Source organism: Mauremys mutica, chromosome 2 (assembly GCF_020497125.1).
Source record: "Mauremys mutica isolate MM-2020 ecotype Southern chromosome 2, ASM2049712v1, whole genome shotgun sequence".
NCBI classification, from domain to species: domain Eukaryota; kingdom Metazoa; phylum Chordata; order Testudines; family Geoemydidae; genus Mauremys; species Mauremys mutica.
In genome coordinates, this window is record NC_059073.1 from 98,490,875 (window position 1) to 98,517,615 (window position 26,741).

Sequence of the window (26,741 nt, forward strand, 5' to 3'; positions counted from 1 at the left end):
TCTATAAAATCAACCTAATTTTGTAGTGTAGACATACCCTTAGACTACTTTAGATTCAAGATCATTGCTGATGGTTAATTGTACGCTGGCTGCAAAATATCCATTTCAGGGGCTGTTAATTGGACTTGCTTCCTCCTCTCCCCCCATCCCAAAAAAACTTCAACTAGCACCAAATGTGTTTTCCTCCTTGCCCTGATTACCTTTCAGTTTAAAAAAAAATCATTCTGAAAATAACTTGACTTCAAGATTTTTTTCCCACCAACCTGGAAAAGAAGATCCCTTATCTGAGAAAAGTGATGATTATAATTGGTTTATGCTACAGAGGTATCTTGCACTGCTGAAGTGACATAATTTCCTTGCTCATGTTGGGTACATTGATGCTGAAATAAAAGACCCGCAGCATCGCTGCAGCTGGCCTGGGTCACTGACTTGGCCTCAAGGGGCTTGGGCTGCAGGCTATACAATTGTAATGTAGGTGTTTGGATGCGGGTGGGGACTGCGAGTGGGGAGAGTCCAGAGCTTGGGCTCCAGCCCGAGCCTGAATGTTGACACTGCAATTTTTAGACCTGCAGCCTGAGCCCTGTGAGCTTGAGTTAGCTGACCCGAGCTCTGAGGCTCCCTGTTGCATTTTTTTTATCATACTGTAGATGTGCCCATTCTCCCTGAGTGTTTTGTGATGGAGAAAAATGAATCTTCAGCCACCTTCTGAAGCTCATGAAGCAGGAAAGAAAGTCCTCCTTTTTCATCCATGTGATATAATGATACTGCCTGAAGGCCGGTTCCTAACATTTAGTAGTGGAATTTCCTATTTCTTCCATGTAGCAGCCTTTTTAGATAATCCTAGACATATATAGAGAGAGAGGACCTGTATTTTCAGAAGTGACTAGTGAATTTGGATGAACCAATTTTTAGATGCTCAGCTTGAGACACCTAGAAAGAATTAATTTGATGGTAATTGAAAATGAGGAAATAATACCTTTGGCATAGCAAATGCCAGGTAAGTATATATAAGATTCCCCAATACACAGCTTCGTGTGTGGTCAGGATGGTGACTGGCAAGATTTTGATGCAATATTTGATAATCCAACTTTTGCTGTTATTAGTCAGGATCGTAGGATAAGTACTATGTCCATTAACAAGTGTCTCTAGAATTAGACTCTTAGTTTATTACTTTGCTTTTGTTTGTTGCAGACACCCAATACAGCAAGACACCTCTCATGCCCTTAAGTTAGAAGAGTTACTTTTGCATTAGTGGATGCAGCCCACTGATCCAATTCCTGTTTGATTTCAGAGCCAATCACTGACATACTAGGAGAGGGGGAAGTGAGGAAAAACAAAGCTGGTAAAACAAAGAGTCCAAGAAAATATCTTTATAAATAAAATAAATTCTGTTGGGAACTGTATGTTTAGGAATTTGGCAGTGGCACATGAAAACTTTCACTCATGATCTCAGTCGATACTAGGAACACAAACATCACTGCCATCTGACAGGTTAGCTGATTATTTGAAATTAATTGATATCAGCCCAGTTCCTGTTAGACAGGGTATAACAATCACACACTCCTAATTAAAACTAATTGGCGCTCCTGTTAGAAGTGACAAAGAGGGGTTAAGTAAGGAGAGAACAGTCATAAGAACAAAACTAACTAACTTTTTACTCTAAAAGTGGCCTCACAAAACATACAGGTTGGTGCGTGCCTTAGAGGAAACCTGCACTGCAGCCACCCATCTTAAACCTATTCTTTGAAGAAATTGGAAATTTCTATTTCCTTGGTGTCAGTCCCTCACCCAGCTCACCATTGTAACTCATAGAGCCTTCTCTGGCAGTTGTACTTTATAACTGGGAGCTACAGTTAGGTTTTTTTAGGGTATTCAGCAGAACAAAGAAAATAATCCTTGCCAGCAGTAGGCTGGAACTAACTATATTGCCAAGCAAGTCATACCAAGAAGCATGTTAAGGAACCGCTCATACTGTGTAGGATTTAGGAGCTCCCCTAATGTCTAGAGAGCTGCTCTTAGTGCACTACTGTTAGTGTGGTAATCATAAATGTAATATTTTTTATTATTAATAATATCTTCTTGTTTAAGAGGAAAAGAATTATATGTGCTGTATTTTTAGAGAAATTATCAGATTTCCAGTTACTTATGTTTTCTCTCCTAATGCAGCAGCTTAACTATGATTTAGCAAAAGCATGAAGATTTTCTTTAGTTAAGTGCTGTCTGAGGAAGATTATATTAGCATTTAGGTTTCTTCTTTTATTCCGAACACTCAGATTTAGATTAATATACTGCTGCATTCAGTACTCAAAATAATTGGGTTTGTGACACAATAAGTAAAATATCTTTAACCAACTTCAAAAACAGTTTGTTGTTTTCTGTGCTCTATTGGCAGGACATTATCAATGTATTCAAGGTGAAATGTTCATCATGATTATTTCTATTCTTGAGCCCACATGAAAATGGAAAGTTCTCATTCTCTCTGACTCTGCTGTTTTTTTAAATATATTTTATGATCTACATTATTTTTTGCTCATGCACTTAATTCATTTATAGCTGAAGTGTATTGTAACAGATTTTGAAAGGATATCTGAAAACATACTAGACATTGCCTTTAATACTCCAAAAATCTAATTTATATATATTAATGCAGCAACCTCAGCTGCTGCCAGATTTACTCATTATTTTAATGTAGTACTTAGGACGAATTGTTAAACCAATATGGGCCTTCAGAAAAGAAAAGAAAAAAGATAATGTCTTTACAGAGCTGATTATAAACTCTTTACTGGTTTGCCTAAAATAAGAGGTATTTTATTTCTTCAATTTTGTTGGAATTCTTCAGTAAAACAAATAAACCCCTGTGTGATGGTAGGCACACATCATTTAACTTCACTATGTGAAATTCTGAGTACAGGATCTAGGACAATGGGTACTGGTCCATGACCGGGGTTCCTGGGTGTTGCTGCAATACAAATAAATAATATTACTTTGTTTCTCTCAAAGCAATCACTGGGAATACTGATGGTCGTGACATTCTGCTACTTTCTCAGTTCTGCAGTTTTTTGTTAACAATTAAAATTGTTCTGTTATAATAATGAAAAAAAAGTAGATAGGAGGTACAGAAAATGATGAGTAAATCTGGCAGCAGTTCTAACCAGTTCTAGTATACATAATCTACTAGGTTTGTTTGGGATAAAAGGAATTGTTATCAATAAGGTGTTATTTCTTGCATATTCTTCAATAAATGTACAATATTCCCTTAAACATGGGCGGGGGGAGTTGTCATAGAGGTAGAAAGAGATTCCTATTATTGGTGGAATGAGCTCATATAAATATTTGTTCCTCCTTAAAAATATATTTAATGGAATATTGTATGTGCATTGCACAATACATAAGAAATAACACCTTATATTGATAAATAATTCCGTTATCTCAAACAAACCTAGTAGATTATGTATACTAGAACTGGTTGGAAAATGGAGTGTTCTCTATGGAAAATGTTGATTTTTTGGCAACCCCCACCGCCCCATGGACGTATTTTGATTAGGAATAATATTTCCCTACCTCTCAGGAGTGTTGTGAGGCTAATTTCATTAATATATGTGACATGCTGAAATACCCTGGGGATGGGGCTATAAAAAAAATCTAAGTTTCAGGTTTGAACCAACTTTTCATTTTGAAATTTAAGCTAATAACAGCAAAATTAAAACACATTTCAAAACTATCAAAATGGAATATTTCAGTTGACCTACACAAACTTTTAAAAACTTTTTCAGTCTGATTTTTTTCCCCAACTTTTCATCCCAATTTGAGATGGGAATTTTTCTTTGAAATCTTGAAAATTTTCACAGGGTGGTATAACTACTTCCCAACTAACTCTGATAATAGCCATGCAAATGAAAATGTTTGTTTATACTTGTTTCATTGGCATACAATTAAATTAATATATTGATGTTTACAATGTATTTCTTTCATTAATAGTTTCTGAAACTTAATCTGTGCAGCTGGCATTGTTTTGAAAGGTCATTTTTATTTCCAAGATGGCTGTACTATATTGTTTTCCTTGGAAATAAAATGACTAATTCAATCATACCCAATTCAAGAGTTACAAAATGCTTCAAATACTTACCTGTAACAATACCAATTCACTATCTCCTTGTCATTACTGTAGTTTTTAAAATATTGTGATATTACCTTTTTTGTGGAAAAAACTTTTGATAATAGGAAAGTGTACACCATAGTTTCAAATAATGAACATTAGTCTAGGTTGGAATTTTCAAAAGAACTTCCTTCAGAACTCATACAAATCCCATTTGTAAACATGCATACTTAAAGGCAAAGTGACATTGCAAAGCGAAGAAACTCTATATACAACTGTAATTTAGATGATATTTTCAGTTCTTGTTACAATGTTTGTGCTCTTTCCTCTTTACAAATATACAATATCATAGTTTAGTCATCAGGCATGAACTACTTAGTGTTGCTTTGCAGTCCTGTAGCCTGGTATCTTTCCTCTGAGCGTAATGATGAGTGAATCTCAAAAGGGTTGGTTCAGATAAGCATCTCAAAATTGGTTTTCCATATCTGACTCGAGGGATTTCCTCTTCTTCCTACATGTTATTGCCAGACATTGCATATCCAGTAGGCCTTGCTTAGTTGCTTTTCACTAGTGAAAAGATCCTTTCAAGGCATGCATGGAGACAAGAGTCCCTTCCATAGGTAACTAGCCTTATGGAGAGATTCAGAAATCTCTTCTTGCCCCACTTCTTTTTATATCTGGTGATGCTTTGCATTTTTGCTGTGAGTTGAAGTACTGAGTGAGAAACCCCAGTTCCTGCTGCGAACCCTCACTTCCCATGAGATTTTGTTTCTAGGAAGCCCCATACATGTGATACAACTCAAGGGAAAAAGAACAGGAGTACTTGTGGCACCTTAGAGACTAACACATTTATTTCAGCATGAGCTTTCGTGAGCTACAGCTCACTTCTTCGGATGCATAGAATGGAACACACAGACAGGAGATATTTACACATACAGAGAACATGAAAAGGTGGAAGTATGCATACCAACAGGAAGAGTCTAATCAATTGAGATGAGCTATCAGCAGCAGCTTAATTATCACTTCAAAAGTTTTTTTTCTCCTGCTGATGATAGCTCATCTCAATTGATTAGACTCTTCCTGTTGATATGCATACTTCCACCTTTTCATGTTCTCTGTATGTATAAATATCTCCTGTCTGTGTGTTCCATTCTATGCATCCGAAGAAGTGAGCTGTAGCTCACGAAAGCTCATGCTGAAATAAATGTGTTAGTCTCTAAGGTGCCACAAGTACTCCTGTTCTTTTTGCGGATACAGACTAACACGGCTGCTACTCTGAAACTCAAGGGAAAGCTGCCAAGATAGTAGCATTAACTGACATGAAACACGTCCAGAAGAGGTACTGTAACAAATTTAATTCTATGAATTATGAACTCTAGTGGGAAAAAAGCCTTAAATCATTTAATCAAAGTCAAGCTAAGAAGTGTATGCTACATGCTGGAAATTTACTTGAATTTTATTATGAGAACTAGACTTTTCATGATTATTTTTTTTTACCACCCAAGATAGTTTTGTTTTTAAGTTTGTAGTGATATGAAAAGATACTGGGAAACTCTGAAAGGACTACTCCGAACAGGATAATAGTTTCTCTTGGCTTGAGTTTCCATGGTTAGTTGTTTCCCAAAACCCCAAGGAGCCTGGAGAGGGGTAGACTTGGCTTCACTTTGTCCTTATTAGTTTGGTTTTGTTCACTCGCTGCTATTTCCTTTTTCTTTACAGTACAGAAAAAGTTAGACAACAGCAATGCTTAATAATGGTCTTGTTCTGAGTCTTAAAAGACATCTTCAGTCTGATGATAGGATTGATAAGCATGATATTAGATAAACCTACCCCCCTTATAATTTAGCAGAGATCAACAAATCAAAATGACAGTAGGACGAAGTGGTGAGATGTGAAGAATTTAACATACACGAAAAATAAGAAGACATTATACTTGGAGTGAATGTCTAATTGGCATTTTAGACTGGAAACATATAGATCTAATGTTTGTTAATTCAATCATCTTAGCTCTGGTGAAGGCCAAATCACTGTTATGCTAATGTGTTGATATGTGACCAGCATGGAATTAAATTAAAAAATAATTAATACCACTGCAGTGACATCAGTCTTTAGTGATTTCTGTTGGAATTGCATGGTGTGCAATGCAGCAGACACAGTAGAGTGCATTCAGACTATTATAGTGCCTACAGTAGAAGCTCTGGGGGCCTACTGTGCTAACGGGATAACAATACTTTTGTTAAACACATTTGCAACTCACACTTCCTTTAAACAGTGGCATCGATCCCACATTTTGTTTGCTGTTGTAACAGCTACAGAAAACATACAAAAAAACCCAGCAAAATCCACTAGGGAAAGAATACCTGGAAAAGCTGAGCATGAGATAGGGGAAGGATATGATGTTTGCCCATGTTAAACAAAACAAAAGAAAACAATAGTCTTACCACTTCAGTGAGAAGCTTCTAGAACCTCTGTGTTTTGGAGCAAGGGCTTGAAATCAGGGGGGTTGCTCTTATGCCAAGGAAGTGCATTTGCTTTTCGTAGGAAAAAATACACAGATTTGGTCAAGTTATATGCATCTGAAAAATCTCAGTTCACACATGCCCTGGTAATTTCTCAGGTAAATTCTCTGAAGATGCTGTTTATATTGAGCATGCTCCTATCTTGGGTTGCAGGGCTTAAGCGGGACTTTCTCTGCAATTGCTGCTGCTGGCTTCTGGGGGTCACTGTGTTGCTGGGCACAGGAATTAAGAGCAGGGAGACTCTCTTCTGTATGCTCTCAGTGCTCCCCCTGCTGGTCTGCAGGCAGCATGAAGATGGAATCTGCCTGATTTGATTGCAAAGGCTGCAAGAACAGGAAGGTGGGCGGATGGGGAAGACAGAGGAAGTAGATGGGAGGCAGACTGGAACTAGCTGAGCAAGGATATGGGGGCAGAGAGCCTGTGGGCAAAAGGGGAAGGAAAGGAAAGAAAACACTGGTAATGGAAAAGAAGACTTGGATTAAATGAGGAATGGGGCGGTGGGGAGAACCACAGGGACTGGTTGAGAAAAGTGCCTGCAGGGAAACTGAGGTGAGGAGCTCAAGAAGTCAAACTGGAACTGGTAACTGAAGTGAAAGAAAGAATGGGAGTTAGATGGGGAGCCTGGAGGGTTGGAGACTGGGACTGGCTAGGTGAGCAGACTGTGATAAAGAGCCAAAGGGGGTTGGGGTGGGCAGGACAAGATCAGGCTGGGTGGGATGGGACAGAAGGCTCTAGAGCCATTAGAACATACTGTCTTCCAGAACCTGTAATTGAATCCAAGATTCTCAAGTCTCTATATTTCTGTCAGCAACTCTGTGAAACCCACTGGCAAAATTTGTCGCTTTCCCTTTTAGTGCTTCGTCCACATAGAGAATGCCAATCTCTGCTGGCTATCAGTTATGCAGTTAGCTCAAGTGGAAGAGGTCTGTACTGAGGATCTAAATGTTTCAACCCTGCTGTCAATTGGTTTCCACATGAGAAATTATTGATTTTTCGGGTTTTTTAAAAATACTTTAGAAATTACACACACATACATCACTTATGTTAAAAGAATTTTTAGTTTGCAAAGTCAAGCACTCAAAAGTTAGGGAATGCCAGTGCAACCTTAATTTGGGTGCCTTTTGATATGCATTATGATACATGCTTTAATTACATGCTCAAATGTTGTTTTCCAAAGGAAAAACTCAAGGGATTTTTATTTTTCTATTTCCACCCGCCCCCATGTCTGCCTCAGTCTGGCCTATATTGTAATAACCTTAGTAATTGGGAATACTTCCTAATTATTTATTTATATAATTATATCCCAGGTTTAAAAGGGGAAATTTTGCTTTCCTGAGTTAATATTCTCATCAGACCTCAGACCTAATTACACTGCTAATTCCACAGAAGCATTGGACCCATGCAAATGGGCTTGAATGTTGCCTATCGGTTAGCAATGAGATCGGGCTATGAGAAATTGGAGTTTGTCAGAATGCAAACATTTTTAGGCCTTCAAATCCTTGAGGAGTGCTTCTCGCACAAAAATTCAATAAACCTTTTTAACCAAACTTGGAAGAGTTTACACAGCTCTCTCAGTTCTGTTTATTTCATTAAGCCATGCTGACCCTAGTAACAAAGCTGTTGTCTCAATACCAGAGACTTCAGCTAACAAGATTACCTGTTTCTGTGAAAAGATGTATTTTCAAATGTCATGTTGAAGGGTTGAGTTGTTGTGTGACTTTCTTAAATCACAACTGAACTCAAAGTCTTCACTTGGACAAAACTCTAGTCCAGAGTGTTTTAGATTCATGCACTCTTCAGAGCTTTCTATGCTCTTTCTTTCACAATTCAGTATTGGTTATCTAGGCACAGAAGGTTTTGGAGGAGCAGATAATGCATTTATTTTTCAAGAGCTAGGAACTTTCATCCATCTGTCTGTCAGGAGGCCCTGCTACAGTTAATCAAATTCAGAGATGGGATTCAAATTGGGTATTTTTATTCATAGGAAAATGTCCTTACTGCCAGTTTGAGATTTGCCAAGGTTCTACCACATTTGCCAGAACCTATCAATCTGTTTGCCTATGTTCTGACCTGTTAAGCAATGTTAATTAAAAAATCAACAACAATGTTCTTTAACCACCTTTAAGATGTAGGTGGGTGCAGAAAGAAATTAATCACTGATTCTTTGGTTCTTTTATGGGTGAAAATAGCCCAAAGAGGAAGGAAATTACAAATAGTCCCAATAGTGTTGTCTAGAATGTGAAAGAAGGGAGGCAAAACAAATCATATCACTGCTGCATTTTTAGGCCTGGCCTCTGGAACCATCTTAAAAAAAACCAAACACACGCATGTAAGAAAGAAAATAACAGATACATGTTTTTAAAACTAAAAAAAAAAAAAAAGATTACACTGTTACCTTTATTTGCACCATTGGTGAACTGGTGCTGCCATAAAGCATAATAAAGGTATTTGTGACTTGACATTTACTTCCATTTTAAAATGGCAATAACTGTTTGTTTCAGAGTTTTGCTTTCCTGTATCTGCCACTTTTTGGAATTTCAAGTATGTTGTTTTTTATTTTATGATACCGGTCTTTGGAAGAAGCATATGGAATGGTATCTGAGTGATTACTCTAGCTTGTACCAGCTATAATACTATATTTTGCTTAGAAGTATTCTGTGACAAGCCCACTAGAATGATCATCGAAAGCAACCACACAGATTTATTATTTTTTTGGCAGAAGCGTCTATAGAGGGAATATGATTATCATTCTTCTCACTGTTTTCTCTAATTCTTTTCAATAGGTGGTTAGGGTATAATAATACAGCATGTGAATGCACTGGGCTGTCTATAAAAGTAGTTGAGCAGTCTAAGCCTGCCAGATTTAAAAGTTTTGTCACTTGTGCTAATAATGAACAGACACCATCCTAGTCCCATGTCACAAACATCTTTCTATATAACACATTGATCGTGTACTGAAAAAGGCTAAGGAAATCTAACAAAGTATACCATGCAGAAGAACAGCTAAATGCAGTAGCACCAAAGGTCTCTCTAGCACATACTAATCCTTTCAAAAAGGAAACATTGCCGATGTAGCCTCTCACTCTCAGAACAATCTGTTCTGCTTTCCCACCTACAGGGATTTAGAAAAATTTTTAGGTGCAATAAAGGTTCCAAGAGATCCTTCCCTGCTGCTCGGGCCAATTATTTGACTATAATCAGCAGGGTAAAGTCAAAACTGAAGATGTCCAAACTTTCAGAAACAAACAAGAAGGTTTCAGGCACCACTACAAATTACATTTGATTTGTAGCAAATAATTCTGTAGGTCAGAAATAGGGATACATCGGGCATGTCTAAACTGAAGTTAGACTCCTGTGGCTGGCCCATGGCAGCTGACTCGGGCTCGAGCTAAAGGGCTGTTTAACTATGCTATAGACATTTGGGCTCAGGCTGGAGTGTCCCAGAGCTTGGGCTGCACCCTTAGCCCAAAATGTCTACATTGCAATTAAACAGCCTTAGCTGGAGCCCTGCAAGGCCAGCGTGAGTGTCTAATTGAAGTGTAGACATAATGTAAACATAGAAAACAATGGGTATCACCTGAATCAGGCCAGAAAGTAGAGCCAGAAAGTTTCAGTTCCCCTCCCCTATTACAGGCCTAATTTTCCAGACAGAACTGAGTTTGCATGAGATGTAAGGACGAAACAGGACCATGTCATCTATAAAACACACGTTTTTATTATTCACAGCAAGGGAGAAAAACATGCAGAATTGTGGCAGAAATAAGAACTATTAATTTTCTTAATACAATCAGAAGCAGTAATGCAGGAAGATACTTTTCTTCCATACTTTAAAATGTACATGGAGATGAAATGCATACTTCTGTGTGACCAGGACATGGAAGATTGAAATAAATTGCATCCAAATCTCAATTTAAGTCCACAGAAGGAGACATCTGCTAAGAAGAAGGAAGGTCCTTTGTCTTGCTTTCCCTGTTGATTTCCATCTAGAGCAGATTGAATATTAATGAAAATGGTTTAACACATTTCAGTCTTTTTTGGAATAAATCATTTAACACACATTTTTAGAATTATTTATCCAGCTCTAACCATACTCAGATATTCTTTGAGGCTATCCCCTTATTGCAAGGGAAGAAAAATGTGCATGTTTGCCTATGCTTATGCAAAGGAAGTGAAGAGTTACATTCAATAAAAGGGAGGGAAACATACAAGGATGTTGTGTTTATATTGTGAGCTCATAATTTAGGGCCTGAGACTGCTAAACAATGGAAATTGAGGGCTTTCAGTACCTTGTATGTTTGGGCCTCTCAGCTATGAACTTCTTTGGGCAGGGACCATGCCTTCTTCAGTATCACATACAGCTCCAAGCACATGGTCTGACCTTAGCAAAGAGCTAATACAAATTAATCAGCGTATGTATCCCTAGCTTTAAACTGTCAGTATAACAAATTGTCAGTATTTCCCTTTAAATAAACATAATTGCTATTCTCTGAATAAAAATTAATCTGTTTTTTATTCCTCAGGGAATTACGCCACATATCACTTGAACACCTTTTGGAGGTACCACTTCCCAGAACAAATAACAAAATCATGACAGAGGGTGATGTGGGGGGGGGAGGAAGGAAGAGATTTGTAATCTTTGCCAATGACCAAATTCAAGGGCAGTAAACAAGCATTCCAATTTTCTATCATCCATTTTTAAAAATATTTTGTGTGTGTGTGTAATACATGAGTGAGTTTTAAGGTTAAGCATTTTTAGAACACAGGTGGTGTCCTAGTGGACAAATTTTTCACTGATTAGTTACTTTAGCATTCCAAATAGTAGCTTAGTCGTTTGTGTGTGGTTCTTGTTTCTTTGTTGTTTTTTTGTTGTGGTTGGAGGACTCTCTTTAATCTAAAATCTTCATCTAAGAGTCTCAAAAATGCAAGAAATTATGCCTGGTTTTACTAATTTTTCCATGAGAAGGGTGCCACCTCTCTTCCCTCAAATTAAATTTGCCTTGCTTACCCACTTCTTTGTTGAGCAATTAGCCTTCTAAAGGAAGGATAGAAACAATGGCTAGGATTTAAGATGAAAACACCAAGAAAGGATGGTCCTGGGAAGTACAGTAATACTGAGAGTGATTGAATAATGTAACCAAATTAAATTTTTGGATACATATCATAAAACATTCCTAATGGTAATGTTACCTGGGGTTCTTTCAACCCAAAGCTCTTGGTAACTTTTACTCTGTGCGAGAAGGTGTCAGGAAATAAATCAGGGGAGGCACGGCCATCCAACCGATAGATGGCAGGCACAAACAGGATAACACAAGGGTGCTTTCACTTAAAGCTAAACTTTACTAGTCTCAAGCACTTACACACGTCCACAACAAGTTAGTAAAACACCCCCAACCTTTGATAATTACCAAAGCTGAGTGTGGCTTTCGAGTGATACAGCGACAGCCCGTCTGCCGCTGGGAAACACAAGATGCATCCAGAGGGAGAGGCCAGTCCCAAAATGAGTCCCACTTGTCTCAAGCTTTTTCCCCTTATTTATACATTAGTAATTAAAGAAACCTTGTTAAGTAAGCAGTTTCAAGCAAAGAGGTTCCTTCTGATTATTGATTAACCAGGTGTGGGTCTTTCTAGAACTTGCCGCCTTGAGACCTCAATAGACATTCCTGGGACATATCCTACTCTTTGAAAACACATGTATCAGCAACTTTTAACCCAGTTCTTATCAGGAAGGATGTGGGGGTCAAGCTTCCCTTTCGGTGGCACCCTAAATCCCCCTCCCCTCCTGCCTTGGTCAAGCTGAGACTTGCTTTTAACAGCTTGCTGACTAGGCTATCTTTAACAATAAGCCATAGTGGTTTCAGGCACTTTACTGGTTTGTCAAAGTCTCCCCGTACAGTAAGATATTGCAGACTATGGAGGACAGTGGATAAAGTATTAGACTAGACCTTAGAAATCTGGGTTCTGCTCCCTGGTGGCCTCCTGTGTGACTTTGGACAAGTCATTTCACTGCTCTGTGCCTCTGTTTCCCCACCTGTAAAATGGGGATAATGATGAATCAACACCTTGTGGTTTACTGATTAAAAGTGCTATATAAAAGCTAGATGTAATTTAAAAAAATAATGATATGGAATAGTTTAAGGGAACTGGTGGAAGATCGATTTTAAAACAATTAAACATAGTTCCTTCCATACACAGTGTTTGTACACTGCACTTACAGGGACACAGACTTAATAACAGGCAGATAGCACTGGGTTAACCCATGAGGGGCCCTAAAAGTGATCACAAGTAGGTTGTACTTGATGCACTGGAGAAGGGGGAGCTGGATGCATGGTCTTGACTGATGTGGGAATTAAACTGGTGTATCTGAGTTCAGAAGTGAACCAGTGGCATGCATCTTTTAATGGACTTTGGCTCAGGTGTTTACGTCTCACCTGGTATTTTTTAAAACTGTGAGTCAATCACAAATACGTTGTATTTCAGATGTGATATGATGAATTTTGTTCTAGTCTGGCAGGCAATATCCTCAGCCACTTACTGTGGCAATTTGAGTTTCTTAGAATTTAGAAAAGTGGAAGCATTTCTGCAAGAGTCAGCTATTTAAAGATAGCGTATTGATTGTTTGATGGCAAAAGCACATTAATCCTTCTATGGAAGAGGCACAAAACCAAGGTCCTGACCGCTGTCATTAAGTCCCCTTGCACTAGGGATTTAACCAGCTTGAGCCAACTTCTGCCATTGATTTTAGTGGGATTATATAGATATAACCGAAGGCAGAATTTGGCTTGTGGTATCCTGGCCTTATTCCAAACTGGGTAATTACATTCTGCCTAACTAATTCCTGCTGCAGTTTCAGTTCAGTCTTCACTATTCTTCCTTTCCTCCCTTGCTATTCATTTTTCACTCAGGAGGTGACTGCACTTCCGTGGTGCATCAACATGAAGTGATCTCTTGCTATAGTTTCTATAGCATTGTTTATGACTTGTATTACAGTAGTACCCAAAATATGCTATATAATTAAACACTATCTGACTCACACACAATGTCCTTGTCTTGAAGATCTAACAGACTAATCAGTTAGTTACATTTATAAATTATTTTGGGATTGTTTATACTGGAAGGGGCTAATATAGTAGTATAGTATTAGCTAGGCACCTGAAGACATGGACGCCACCACATCAAGGTGTGACCGTGCTTCAGTAGGTCACAGCTGAGAATACCAGATTCAGGACAAACCCCTGAGAACTAGGGCAGACTCATTCCCAAACTGGTGGTTATTCTATCATAAGATATACCAAGCCAGTAACAAAAGTAAGCTTCTGTCTCACCATACTGGTTAACAAGAAGTCAAAGCCTCCTTAGGCGTTTCAGTCCTTGCTTCACCACCCAGACACTGGACTCTATGATGAGTGGTTACTGAAAACCAATTTAATCACATATGGGGTCCTCTAATCTCAAGAGATGAGCCACATAGCAAGGTCAGTATATAATTCAGATCATACCCAATAATCACATTTTGCCAATTCTTTAATATCTAAAGGTTTATTTATAAGAGAAAAGAAAGAGGAATGAGATAAAGTGGTCAAAGAAATCAAATCAAATACATACAATCATTGCAGACAGCGATTTCCCTATGCCCCCCTTGAATTTCCCCAACACTGCCCCCCCCCCCAGTTTGGTGAATTTGTTACATGCAGTGTTGCCAATTTAGTGATTGTTTGGAAATTTGAATTGAAGTTGAAACATTAAACATACTTTAAAAGCGTATAAAGTGTATGATAAAATACATGTATCTGAAAAAGTATAATAGATTTGAAAAGTATGAACATATACTAGATTTCTTATACAGCTTTTGTTTTTATGACTATGTCAGTGCATTCATTCAGTGATGTTGGCCAAATTACGATTTGTAAGCAAAGTCTAAATGAACTCTCCCTGACAGATAGTGACGAGCTGGGGGCTGGGGGAAAAGCTTCAGGACCAGATTGTATTTACATTCACACCTAATCTACCTAGGTATCCAGCAAACAGAGCTGTGTTGCCTAGGTGATAGATTTTGGCTGGGGTTGGGTTACAAATCACTTGAATGCGGGGGAGGGGGGAATGAAATGTTGTTATCCTTATTGTATGAGTAAAGGGCAGTGGAACTGTACTTAGCAGAGTTCTTGGATCACGTTTGTAGCAGTGATATTACAGACTGCTGGCTTGTAAAGTTTCTGATAACTTCCAAAAGAATAGAAGGTTCTCAGTCCATAGTCAGTATGCTCCTTTTAGTGTAAGTCTAGAGATCAGAGCAGGAAAGAGTCAAAATGGAGATGCTTCCAAGGTCTTTTATATGTTCTCCAATGTAGAGGGAATTTCACTGTCCAAAACAAAGATCTCAGCCTCAGTTTGTGAAAAATGACAGGCACAAGATGGAGTCCAGGGTCACATGAGCAAGTCACATGCCCTTACATGGCTTGATGACTCATAGGAGCAGCCATTACCCATAATCTGGTTATGGTGTCCATGGGAAGGCTCACAGGGGAGGGACAAGCTTTTTCTATAGCCCATTGTGAGAGTTAAATGTTCTTTAATGGGCCATCAACTTGAATGGTCCATTCACAATGTGGTGGCTAGACTGGATGTAAACTAGGAACAAATACATTTGAAATACTGGTACATAGTCAATATTGATAACTTTAGATGCAAAGATGACATGCACACAAACAGGATAATTATATTTGATAGATTGTAACTTTTCCACTTGTAACTTACATGACATACTTTGTATAAGATGTGTTGCAGCAGTTATCTAACAGTGGCAATATTAATGATATAAATGGTCATCATACAGACTCACTCAAGGATCAAACTTTATGGGACAATTTAACAAATCATGGTAGCATCAAATAATATTTATTTTGTTTATATCTAGTGTTTATGGTTGTTTACTTATTAAATTGGAGCATATTTTAAAGGGTATTGCCATTAAATTGCTTCCTTCTTTTCTTAAGTATGGTCATGAAGAACAGACACAAAATAAGAAAACATTACCAACATATACAGCATAAAATATGAAGAACTATATCCCCAAAAATAGAGATTATGAAAGCAAGAGATGAACATATTCATAACTGAAAGAAAAGTTCATGCACACAGAAAGTACTGCAAAATAATTCATTAAACAAATAATTACTAATCAAACTAAAACTACCACTAGATATAGTAATAGCTTGTCATAGAGATTTATATTATCCTAGAAATACCCATTTCAAATTCTTTGAAGAATGCTGAGTTCTGCTTCTCTAATCTTTCTTTTAATTTCAAGAAAGGGGAGTTTCATTTAAGACTCTGGGGATGATCCTCAGCTGGTATAAATTAGCATGGGCTCATTGAAATCAGTGAAGCTATGACAATTAACACTTCCTCAGGTTCTGCCTCTCTAACTCTAGACTGTTCAGGATGCCTTGGTTTTTTCCCTGTTCTTAAATTCTTTTCTTTCTTACACTTGTGTCATTGTGGCCATGTGTGGATGACTCATCACTCTGTGCTCTTTGCAAGCATCCCCACATGGGCCAAATTGAGGAGATAATTGGTTAAGTACTGGATGTTTAAACAATTAACAAGGTGATTCATCTCATTATCTGGAAGAAATTAAAAGAGAGAAAGGAAGGCTAGGAGTTCCGGGGAGGTGAGAGTTTCTCAGGTGGTGTGTTTTTTGGGGTGGGGAGGAGAAGGTAAAAAGTCTTGTGGGAAACTAGCACTTAATAGCATCTTGTAAATAAGACATGTAGCATTAAACTTGCTATTGGAGTGTGTGAGGATTGTTTACTAAGGGAGTGCAAGGGAAGAGAGCCCCATCCTCTTACAAGCCAGTATAAATGTGTGCAATGCTACAGATATCTTCCTGAAAATATATGATCAAGCTCTTCTTTTTCTTTCCAGCTGTGGAATAGATTTATTAAGGAATTAAGATATATGCTCCATACATACATAAATGAAGTAGAAGTCAGCTTTCACCCATTTATCTGTAACTGCTGAGAAATTCATTCTATAACTTCAGGGATTTCAGAGGTTATGAACAGGAAAGATAGTGCATGTATCTGCCGTGCTCTTAATTACTCTGTTTTTTACTGAGCTTTATTCTCTTGACTCCTTTAGTGTGACTGAGCCATCTGGATGTGATATGGTTTATTATTTCTTAGGGACTATGCTAACAAGGCTCATTTTTTGTGTGTGTGGCTTTTGTGACTGTAAACTTATTGTTATGGTAGTTAGTGAGATTCTCCACAGGTCTGACATTTCTGTCCCAAAGTGAATGCAAATTTATGGGGAATAATACAGAGAACCTGCAGACACAATGTATTGTTTCCAGAACTTAATTTGTAATCAATGTTGCTGGGGCTCAAGCAATTGTTTTATATTCATAACTGATGCAGCAAGCCTAGAGGTGCTGGGTCCATGAACTGCCAAACTTACAGGTGCAGAGGCTCGACCCTGGCAAGCCTGGACACAAATTAAGCACTGGCTGTTTGATATACTCAGCGTACAATGTCACATGCAGATATTCATAGCTTTCACTAAAAGTCTTATTAACTCAAACCACCAGAAACTCTTTATCTGGAGGAAACTTTTGCTTTCCCTCACCCTAATGCACCCACAAACCTTGCATGCAAATTTGGGGAGCAGGATAAATCTAACTAGGAACTGTTGGGCAGATTTGTGGAGCGGTGATGAAGGAAGTTAGTGGTGGGAAGGAGAAAGAAGTTAGGTCTATCTTTTAACTTAAGCCTTATATGCTTTGTGTTGACATTAAGGGACATTAAGGTCATGTCCCTTCTTTTCCCCATATTGTTGTGCAGGGGTGTTTTCCTGCTATTCTTTATCCCAGAGATGGCTCTGTCAGTTGTGCATACCTATCTAGTTTTGTAAAGTGCTTTTGAAATCCTATGGGATGAAGAGCCATTCTACAAAGGGAAGATGTTCTAAAGCATCCATCCTGTATTCTTGTTTACATCTCAGGTGTATTTACAGTCCAGTAAGTTTCACAGCTGCACACTGAAGCGCTAAACACTGCTTTTGAGAACACTTTAAATGTTGAGGAGGCTATCCTTACTTAAATCTCAACATCATACAGGCGTTTTTCTTTTTCTCCTTTTCTTTTCTCTCTATTTTTGTTGGGGGTAACTGAAGATTGCTCCGTAATGCCTCCTTTTCTCTTACCCATTTGTAAGCAATATGGTCATTGTCATCTCATGAAAATAGATACTATTCATTCCTCTTAATTATTATTATTGTACATTACCAAATGTTCTTTTTGGTCCCTTGGAGAAAATAGGTTTCTTCCAGGTGTTACTACGTATGCGTGTCATCTTAGGCCACATTTGTTATGTCTATCAATCCCTGCTGGCAGACTGTTACTGATGGCCATACTTTTCTCATGAAAACAATGACTCCCAGACTAACTCTGTGTGACAAACATTAATAGCGTTCTCTTGCCTGTTAATGCATGTGACCATTATATAGTGAGCTATAGTACTACCACTTTTTTTTTTCATTTCACACTCCCATTAGCTATGGACCAGTACACATCCAGTGAAAATAAGGCTCTTCACAAGTAGAATACAGTAAAGATCACTGGCAACAAATATAGTGGCTGATAGAAGACACAATTTATTCTTTAGGCCGTTCCCTCCCATTCCCTTCCACTACTAGGAAGAATAATTTAGAACATCAAAAAAGGAAAGGTGATGGTCATTCTCATCCCAAAATGGCTCAGAAGGCAATATTTAGTAAACTCACAGATTGGAAGAGGGATTGGCAGTAAGACAGGATCTTCCATTTCCCAGCCTACTTCCACATCCCAGCCAAGGTTGTTTGAACCTGACAGCTTGGCTGCTGAGCAACCAGTCTTAACCAAGATGGAAAGTGTATATTATTTTTGAGAAATATCCCAAGTCTCCAGTAGTCCTTTCAGCCTATGCATGAAGGACTGGTTACTTGGCTGCTTTGTGTCACTCCAAAAGCACAACATAACCTTATGCTTGGCTTAATTGGACGGTTAGGGATTCCCCAATGTTTGCAGGAAGAGAGGCAGAGTCCAAATATCTCTGGCTGCTGGGATTGATTAACAGATTCCAAGAGCAGTTGCGACAATTGTGAACATTTAGTTTGACCTGTGGTATAATACAGACCTTTAGAATTTTGCCAACATAGTTCCTAGAGCATATCTTTTAGGGGAAAAAATCCAATCTTGGGGCTTGGCTACACTTACAAATTTGCAGCGCTGCAGTAGGGTGTGAAAACACACCCTCTCCAGTGCTGCAAATTGCGGCGCTGCAAAGCGCCAGTGTAGTCAAAGCCCCAGCGCTGGGAGCGCGGCTCCCAGCACTGTCCGTTATTCCCCACAGGGAGGTGGAGTACGGACAGCACTAGGAGAGGTTTCTCCCAGCGCTGGCGCTTTGACTACACTTAGCGCTTCAAAGCGCTGCCGCGGCAGCGCTTTGAAGTGTAAGTGTAGCCAAAGCCTTGATTTTAAAATTGTCAGTAAAGGAGAATCCACCACTACCCTTTGATAAGTTTTTTCCAATGGTAAATTACTGTATTAAAAATTTACACCTTATTTCCAGTCTGAATTTGTCTAGCTTCCACTTCAAACTGTAGTGTTATACTTTGTCTGCTAGATGGAAAAGCCCATTGCCAAATACTTGTTCCCCATATGAGTGCTTACAGACTGTAATCCAGTTATTGCTTAACCTTCTTTGTTAAGCTAAACAGAGCTCTTTGAGTCCAGCAGTATAAGGTATTTTCCCCAATCTTTTAATCATTCTCATGGCTTTTCCAGGAACCGTCTCCAATTTATCAATATCCTTCTTGAATTGGAACACCAGAACTGGACGCAATATTCCTGCAACAACCAGTGCCAAATACGGAGGTAAAATAACCTCTCTACTCATACAAAGACAAGAGCTGCCATACTGAGTCAGACCATGGTCCATCTTGTCCAGTATCCTGTCTCAGACAATGATCCATGCTTCAGGGGAAGGGTACAGAACAAGGCAATTATGGAGTGATCCACCTGTCTTCAACTCCTGGCTTCTAGCAATCAGAGATTTTGGGTCTCCCTGAGCATGGGAGCTCAATGCAAGTTGTCATTGATTGACGTGTCCTCCATGAATGTATACGGGGTGGCTCCAGGCCCCAGCACGCCAAGCACGTGCTTGGGGCGGCATGCCGTGGGGGGCGCTCTGCCTGTCGCCGGGAGGGCGGCAGGCGGCTCCGGTGGACCTCCCGCAGGCGTGCCTGCGGATGCTCCACCGAAGCCGTGGAACCAGCAGACCGGCAGAGCGCCCCCCCCCCGTGACGTGCCGCCGTGCTTGGGGTGGCAAAATGGCTAGAGCCGCCCCTGAATGTATACCATTTTTTAAAACCAAGATATACATTTGGCTATCACAACATCCCATAGTAATGAGTTCCACTTGTTAGTTGGGTGGAAAAAGTACTTTCTCTTGTTTGTATTAAACCTGCTGCTTATTAACTTCATCAGGTGAGCAGTGGTTTATGTATTATGGGAAAGGGTAAATAACACTTGTCTATTCACTTTTTCCATACCATTCATGATTTTATAGACCTCTATCATATCCCCCATTACTTGTTTTTTTTTTCCCGAGCTGAATAGCTGAATAATCTTTTTTTAGTCTCTCTTCATATGGAAGTCATTCCATACCTTTGATCACCGTTGTTGCCCTTCTCTGAAACTTTTCCAGTTCCACTATATCCTTTTTGGGATGGAGTGGCCAGAAATGGGTACATTGTTCAAGGTGTGGGCACATCATGTATTTATACAGGGGCATTAAATTACTTTGTCAGATTTTTTTTTCTCTTGCCTGATAGTGCCTAACATACTGTTAGCTTTTTGACTGATGCAGTACATTGTAGAAGTTTCAGAGAACTATCCGTGATGATTCCAAGATCTTTGTTGAATGGTAACAGCTAATATGAATAGTTGGGATTATTTTTCCAATGTGCATTACTTTGTGCTTTTCAACATTGAATTTCACCTGCCATCTTGTCACTCAGTCATGCAGTTTTGCAAGATCCCTCTATGATTCCTTGCAATCTGCTTTGGATTTAACTATCTTGAATAAATTTGTATCATCTGCAAATTTTGCCGCTTCCCTTTTCCAGGTAATTAATGAATATGCTAAACAGCACAGCCCCAAGTACCATCCTTGGGGATACCTTGCTGTTCACCTCTCGCCATTGTGAAAACTGACCACTCATTACTACCCTTCATTTTCTATTTTTCAACCAATTACTGATCCATGTGAGAACCTTCCCTCTTATCCCATGGCTACTTAGGGTATGGCTACACTGGCGATTTGCAGCGCTGGAAAGCCTCCACCAGCGCTGCAATTAGTAAGTGGCCACACCTGCAGGGCACTTCCAGCGCTGCAACTCCCTGGCTGCAGCGCTGGCCGTACACCTCACTCAGCATGGGGAATAAGGATTCCAGCGCTGGTGCTGCAGCGCTGGTCATCAAGTGTGGCCACACACCAGCGCTGTGATTGGCCTCCAGGGAATAAGGTGTATCCCAGAATGCTTTTATAAATTACTCTCTTTGTTTTGTTATGCAGCCTTTCTTTGTTTTGTTGTGAACGAGCTCCGATCGGAGCTCCGTTCTGTACCTGGCTGTAAACAATCAAATGAGAGGCAGGCAGGGAGGGAGAGTGAATGAAACAGAACGGAGCGTTTGAACTGCTTATCTAAAAAAACAAACACTGATCACAGCAAACAGGAGCTATCTATACCTGGCTGTGAACGATCAAATGAGAGGCAGGCAGGAAGAGTGAATGAAACAGAACGGAGCCGATCGCTCCGTTGAACTGCTTATCTAAAAAAACAAACACTGATCACAGCAAACAGGCAGGCTGTTTGCAATTAGAGTTAAGACTAAGGGCTCATGAACATTTTGTGATTTTTCCAATCCAGGAAGCTAACACTCAGTGTTGGCTCCAAAAATCCACTCTCTCTATCTTCCCCGCTCCCTGTCACAGTACACCACCCTCCACCCCCCTCTTTTGAAAAGCACGTTGGTGCACTTGAATGCTGGGATAGCTGCCCATAATGCAGCACTCCCAACAGCGCTGCAAATGCTCCAAATGTGGCCACACACCAGCGCTGGTAGCTGTGAGTGTGGCCACACACCAGCGCTGCTCCTACACAGCTGGATGACCAGCGCTGCAAACCGTAAGTGTAGCCATACCCTTAGTTTCCTTTACTGAAATTAGGCTCATCAGCCTGTAATTGCCAGGATCGCCTCTGGAATCTTCTGTTTGTTTATGCATCTAACTATTGCATTTTCCTCATTGCTCAGGCTGTGGACTAGAGGGGCAGTCATGTTCAACTCATTATCCACCATACCCCAAATCTTTTTTAGAGTCACTATTTCCCAGGATAAAGTCCCCCATACTATAAGAATGACCTGCATTATTTATTCCTAGACATATACATTTACATTTAGCTGTATTAAAACACACACTGTTTGCTAATGCCCAGCTTGTGTAGCGATCCACGTCTGCCTGTATCAGAGACCTGTCCTCTTCATTATTTATCATGCCTTCAATCTTTATGTATCTGCATATTTTATCAGCAATTTTGTTTTTTTCTAGATCATTAATAAAAATGTTAAACAGCATAGGAACAAGAACTGATCTCTGCAGGATCCCACTGGAAACACACCTGCTTAGTGATGATTCCCTATTTACAATTAGACTTTGATGCCTATCAATTAGCCAGTTTTTAACCCATTTAGTGTGTGCCTTGTTAATTTTATATCATTCTAGTTTTTTTATTAAAATGTCATGCAGTACCAAGTCAAATTCCTTACAAAAGTCTAAGTATATTACACCATTACTATTACTTTTATAAAGTAAACTCATAAAAAAAAATCAAGTTAGTTTGATGGGATCTACTTTTCGTAAACCCATGTGGACTGGCATTAGTTATATTACCCTCCTTTAATTTTTATTGAGTTCTGTATCAACCACTGCATTATCTTACCTGGGATTGATGTCAGCCTGAGAGGACTATAATTACCAAGGTCATCCAATTTATCCCTCTTAAATATTGGCACAGCATTAGCTTTCTTCTGGTCTTCTGGAACTTCCCCAGAGTTCCATGACTTACTGAAAATCAACATTAAAGATCCAATGAGCCCACCACCCAGCTCTTTTAAAACTCTTGAATGCAAATTATCCAGACCTGCTGATTTAAAAATGTCTACCTTTAGTAGCTGCTATTTAACATCCTCCTGAGATACTATTGGAATGGAAAGGATGTTGTCATCATATGACTACATCATCAGTTTTTTTTCTCCAAATACAGAACAGAATACGTACTGAACAATCCTGCCTTTTCTGCATTGTTATTAATTTTAACATTACCATCTAGTAATGGACCAATACCACTGTTAGGATTATTTTTGTCTTAATACACTTAAAATACTCCTCCTTATTGTCCATAGAATTCTCTTTGTGTCCTTTTGCTTCCTTTATTGATTTTCTACAGTTCCTAGCTTCTGGTTTATATTCATTACTATCAACATCCCCTTTCTTTCATTATATATTGATTTTACAGATGCCTTCATTTTCCTTCTAAGCCAGATCAGAAAGGAAATAATCAGCCAGCATGTTTTTACAGTTCTCCCATGGATGCCATAAGCTTTTCACTGGATATATGCAGCTTAGATTTAAAAAAAAAAACACGTTTAGTCTGCATTTGTTTTTCATCCATTTGCAAAAATGTATTTTAGTTATTGTCTCTGTCTTGTCCTGCAAGGTGATAAGTGCTCTCTCTGATTTCAGAGGATAAGTCTCTTACTATGCCACTGTCCAACAACATTGCTCAAAAATAACCTGGCTGTTGTCATGGTGCTCTGTGTTACCTAATCACCATAGTATCACTTTCAGCTTTTAAGAGTGTTAGTATGATAGGCTTCCTGGCTTTGAGGCAATGTTCCCTGACCAGAAACACTACCACTGTTTCTGCAAAATGGACACTATCTTCTTTTATTAAAGATATTAAGATGTATGCAGACCACTAATGGTGGCTTTCATGGAATTTGGAAGCTCCATTCTGAAAACTCCTCTTCCTAGACAGTCTTATGGGCCCCAGGAAGCAAATTCCTTAAGTCAGTGTTTCCAAAACTTGGGACGCCATTTGTGTAGGGAAAGCCCCTGGCGCGCCGGGCTGGTTTGTTTACCTGCTGCGTCCGCAGGTTCACCCAATCGCGGCTCCCATTGGCCTGGAGCAGTGAACTGCGGCCAATGGGAGCTGCTGGAAGAGGCGCGGGCTGAGGGATGTACTGGCCGCCTCTTCCAGCAGCTCCCATTGGCCTGGAGTTAATTTTAAAGTTAAATTATCACTCTATTAACACTTTAAGCTTCTAATGGATATATATGCACATCTTGGGATGTAAGTGTGATAGAGTGTTTGGGTGAGATCGCACTCGGCCAGTGGGAGCCGCGATCGGCCGGACCTGCAGACGTGGCAGGTAAACAAACCAGCCCGGCCTGCCAGGGGCTTTCCCTACACAAGCAGCATCCCAGGTTTGGGAAAAACTGCCTTAAGCGAATGGGCAGAAGCTTGTTCTTATTCAGAGTGAATGGTTTTGAGGGAAAGCAACTGAGAACAGTCAGTGAATCAGCCATTAAAGGAAGAAAGCCCTCTTATGGAGTTTTCCCAGTGATATCTTTGGGATCAGGATTTGGCCCAAAGGGAGTATACAAAACAAGACCTGTATGGTGAGAGAGAGAGAAAGAGAGCTGAATTTTCATTGACTTCAATGAGCCGAGGATTTCAACCCTAGTGTCAAGGAATCAGAGTAGCAAGATCTGTGAAACAGAAGTAATCTCTGTTTGATTTTGATCTTCACTGTAAACTATTTCAGATAAAATATGACTAGTAACTTGTAAGCGTATAGGCATGTGTGGCCATCCCTCTGAGGGAGACCATGTCTCTGCTGCTATGGATCTGGAATGGCAGTCTATACAAGGGAGAAGTTAGCTGTCTCTAGGGCTCAAATCTTCAGACAGGGCAGAGCAGGGAGTATTCTAGGAGCCCAGGTCCTAGGTGAGGTGGGGCACCAAACAGTCTGAGGATCTGGCCCTCAGGCAGAGAAATCAGTAGTCTATGATCTCGAGCCCCCAAACAGGGTCAGGCACCAAACAGTCTATGGATCAGGCAAGGGTGAGCACCAAACAGTCTGGCATCCTAGTTGGGCAGATGGTAGAACAACACAGGCATCCTGGCTGAAGGTGGGGAGGCTGCCACTCCATGGTGGCAGGGGATAGGGGGATCCGGATCCACCCAACTTCACCGACTCCCAGCCCAGGGCCCTAGCAGTGGTGGAGTGTTCCACCACTGGGTCAGCAGGGATCTGCCTGCAACACTCTGGCCAGTCTTCAAGCAGCAATGCAGCCTGACTACCGTTGGCTGTCCCTGGATGGTTTGGATGTTCTCACTACAGTTGCTAAACGGGGAGTCTTTGGTTTTCTACTTACCCATCAACTTCCATAGTTTGTTCAGATGCTGTTCAATGTGGTCCAAAGTCTGCATGGCAGGTCAAAACCGTTATGACGGCTAGGTTAATAAGTAATAATGTACTTTTTTGGAACAGCAGATGAGGTCCAAACACTACCATTCCCTGGCCAGATCCAGAGCCATGAGGTGGTCATGTGGTCCATAGTGGTTTTTGCAATTTCAAGCATTGTTGAGGTTTGCTATTCATAATCTGTCTGGGAAGTTCTGGCTAGTCTTTGGAGCATTTAAGTTCTGGTGCTAGGGTTATATCTTGGAGGTTCAATGTTTGGTAGTACAAAAAGTAACAGTAGAAGTGTTGATTTTGATTCATCTGCCTATCCACAAGTTGGATGTGACAGCTTCTTGTCCACACTGGTGCACAGTATTCTGCAACTGAGTACACCAGGGCCAAGGCTGCTGTTCATAGCACCAGAGCAGTTGATCCCCAGCTAGTTCTTGCTAACTTTTGAATAATGATTATGTGAGTCTTACCTTTAAGACTACTTTTTGAAGTTGTCATGAAAGATCAGTGTACAGTCAAGAATGAGACTGAGATATGTTGGCTTTGGGTCATAACACAGTTTCACCACAAAACTCAATAGAGACTACCGGTTGCCAGGACCGGCGCAACCCATTAGGTGACCTAGGCGGTCGCCATGGGCGCTAACATTTGGGGGACGGTGACTGCGGCGGCCAGACCTTCCGCCGCCTCTGTCGGGGGTGCCATTTCGGGTGCAGGACCTTCCGCTGTCTAGGGCGGCAAAAAAGCTGGCGGCGCTCCTGCCGATTGTTCACATTTGGTCTCAACTGCCACTTTTTGAAATATTCCCCTGTGATCTTAAGGTCAGATGTAGGAGTCACTTCAAGCTCTTTAAAGCTATGGAACTGAGGTTGTGAGCGCCAGATCATCAGCAATTTTAAGGTGGAACAAACTCAGAATGATATGCTGTGGGTCAGTTCAACAAACACAAATATTTTGATTTGTGTCCAACCAACTGTGACTGGAGGCCCAGGGGAGCCGGCTGAGGTCACTGAATTAGGGTGAATTGCACAGAATGGGGCAGGCAATCCCCAAAGCTGGTGAATATTCCAATACTTAGATTTACCAAGACAGCTCAAAACAGCTTCTAGTATACCTCACTGGTTACTTAGAAGTCAACAATACAGTTCCCTTAAAGTAACCCAGTCTCAGGCCTCCACCTAGACATCCATGTCAGATATGATGAGGATTAATGGAAATTTTATTCATCATATAAAAAAGTTCTACGAATCCCAAAGGATTGGACACATTACACTGGTCTACAATTTTTGAGAAGTCATCTGCTTCAGAGATAAAATGTGCTATTTATTATGTATTTTGATGTGCTGAATTCAAATATGACAATTAAGACAACTGATTGGCTACTGTTTCTAAGTTATTTAAGTTTTTACATTTTATGTCTATGTATATTGTGTAGATAGTAGAGTTTTAATCATAAATTGTAAACCTAGGTCTTTTCATGTGTTTATGGTTGCTTTACATGATAATATTTCACCTGTCCTGTTTATGTAACACTTTAAAAATCAGC

The 26,741-nt window shown here is 39.9% G+C and overlaps 1 protein-coding gene and 2 long non-coding RNA genes across 3 annotated transcripts in view; 1 reads left to right on the plus strand and 2 right to left on the minus strand.

Annotated features, from left to right (window-relative positions):
* CCDC102B (coiled-coil domain containing 102B) overlaps positions 1-26,741 on the plus strand; it is a 357,030-nt gene that overhangs the window by 241,573 nt on the left and 88,716 nt on the right. The window lies entirely within an intron of this gene.
* LOC123365117 overlaps positions 1-26,741 on the minus strand; it is a 59,080-nt gene that overhangs the window by 8,984 nt on the left and 23,355 nt on the right. The window lies entirely within an intron of this gene.
* LOC123365116 lies at positions 10,374-12,542 on the minus strand. Its single transcript, XR_006577434.1, has 3 exons — positions 12,021-12,542; positions 10,902-11,005; positions 10,374-10,598 (listed from the first exon to the last, which is right to left on the minus strand). It is a non-coding gene; the product is annotated as an uncharacterized LOC123365116 (long non-coding RNA).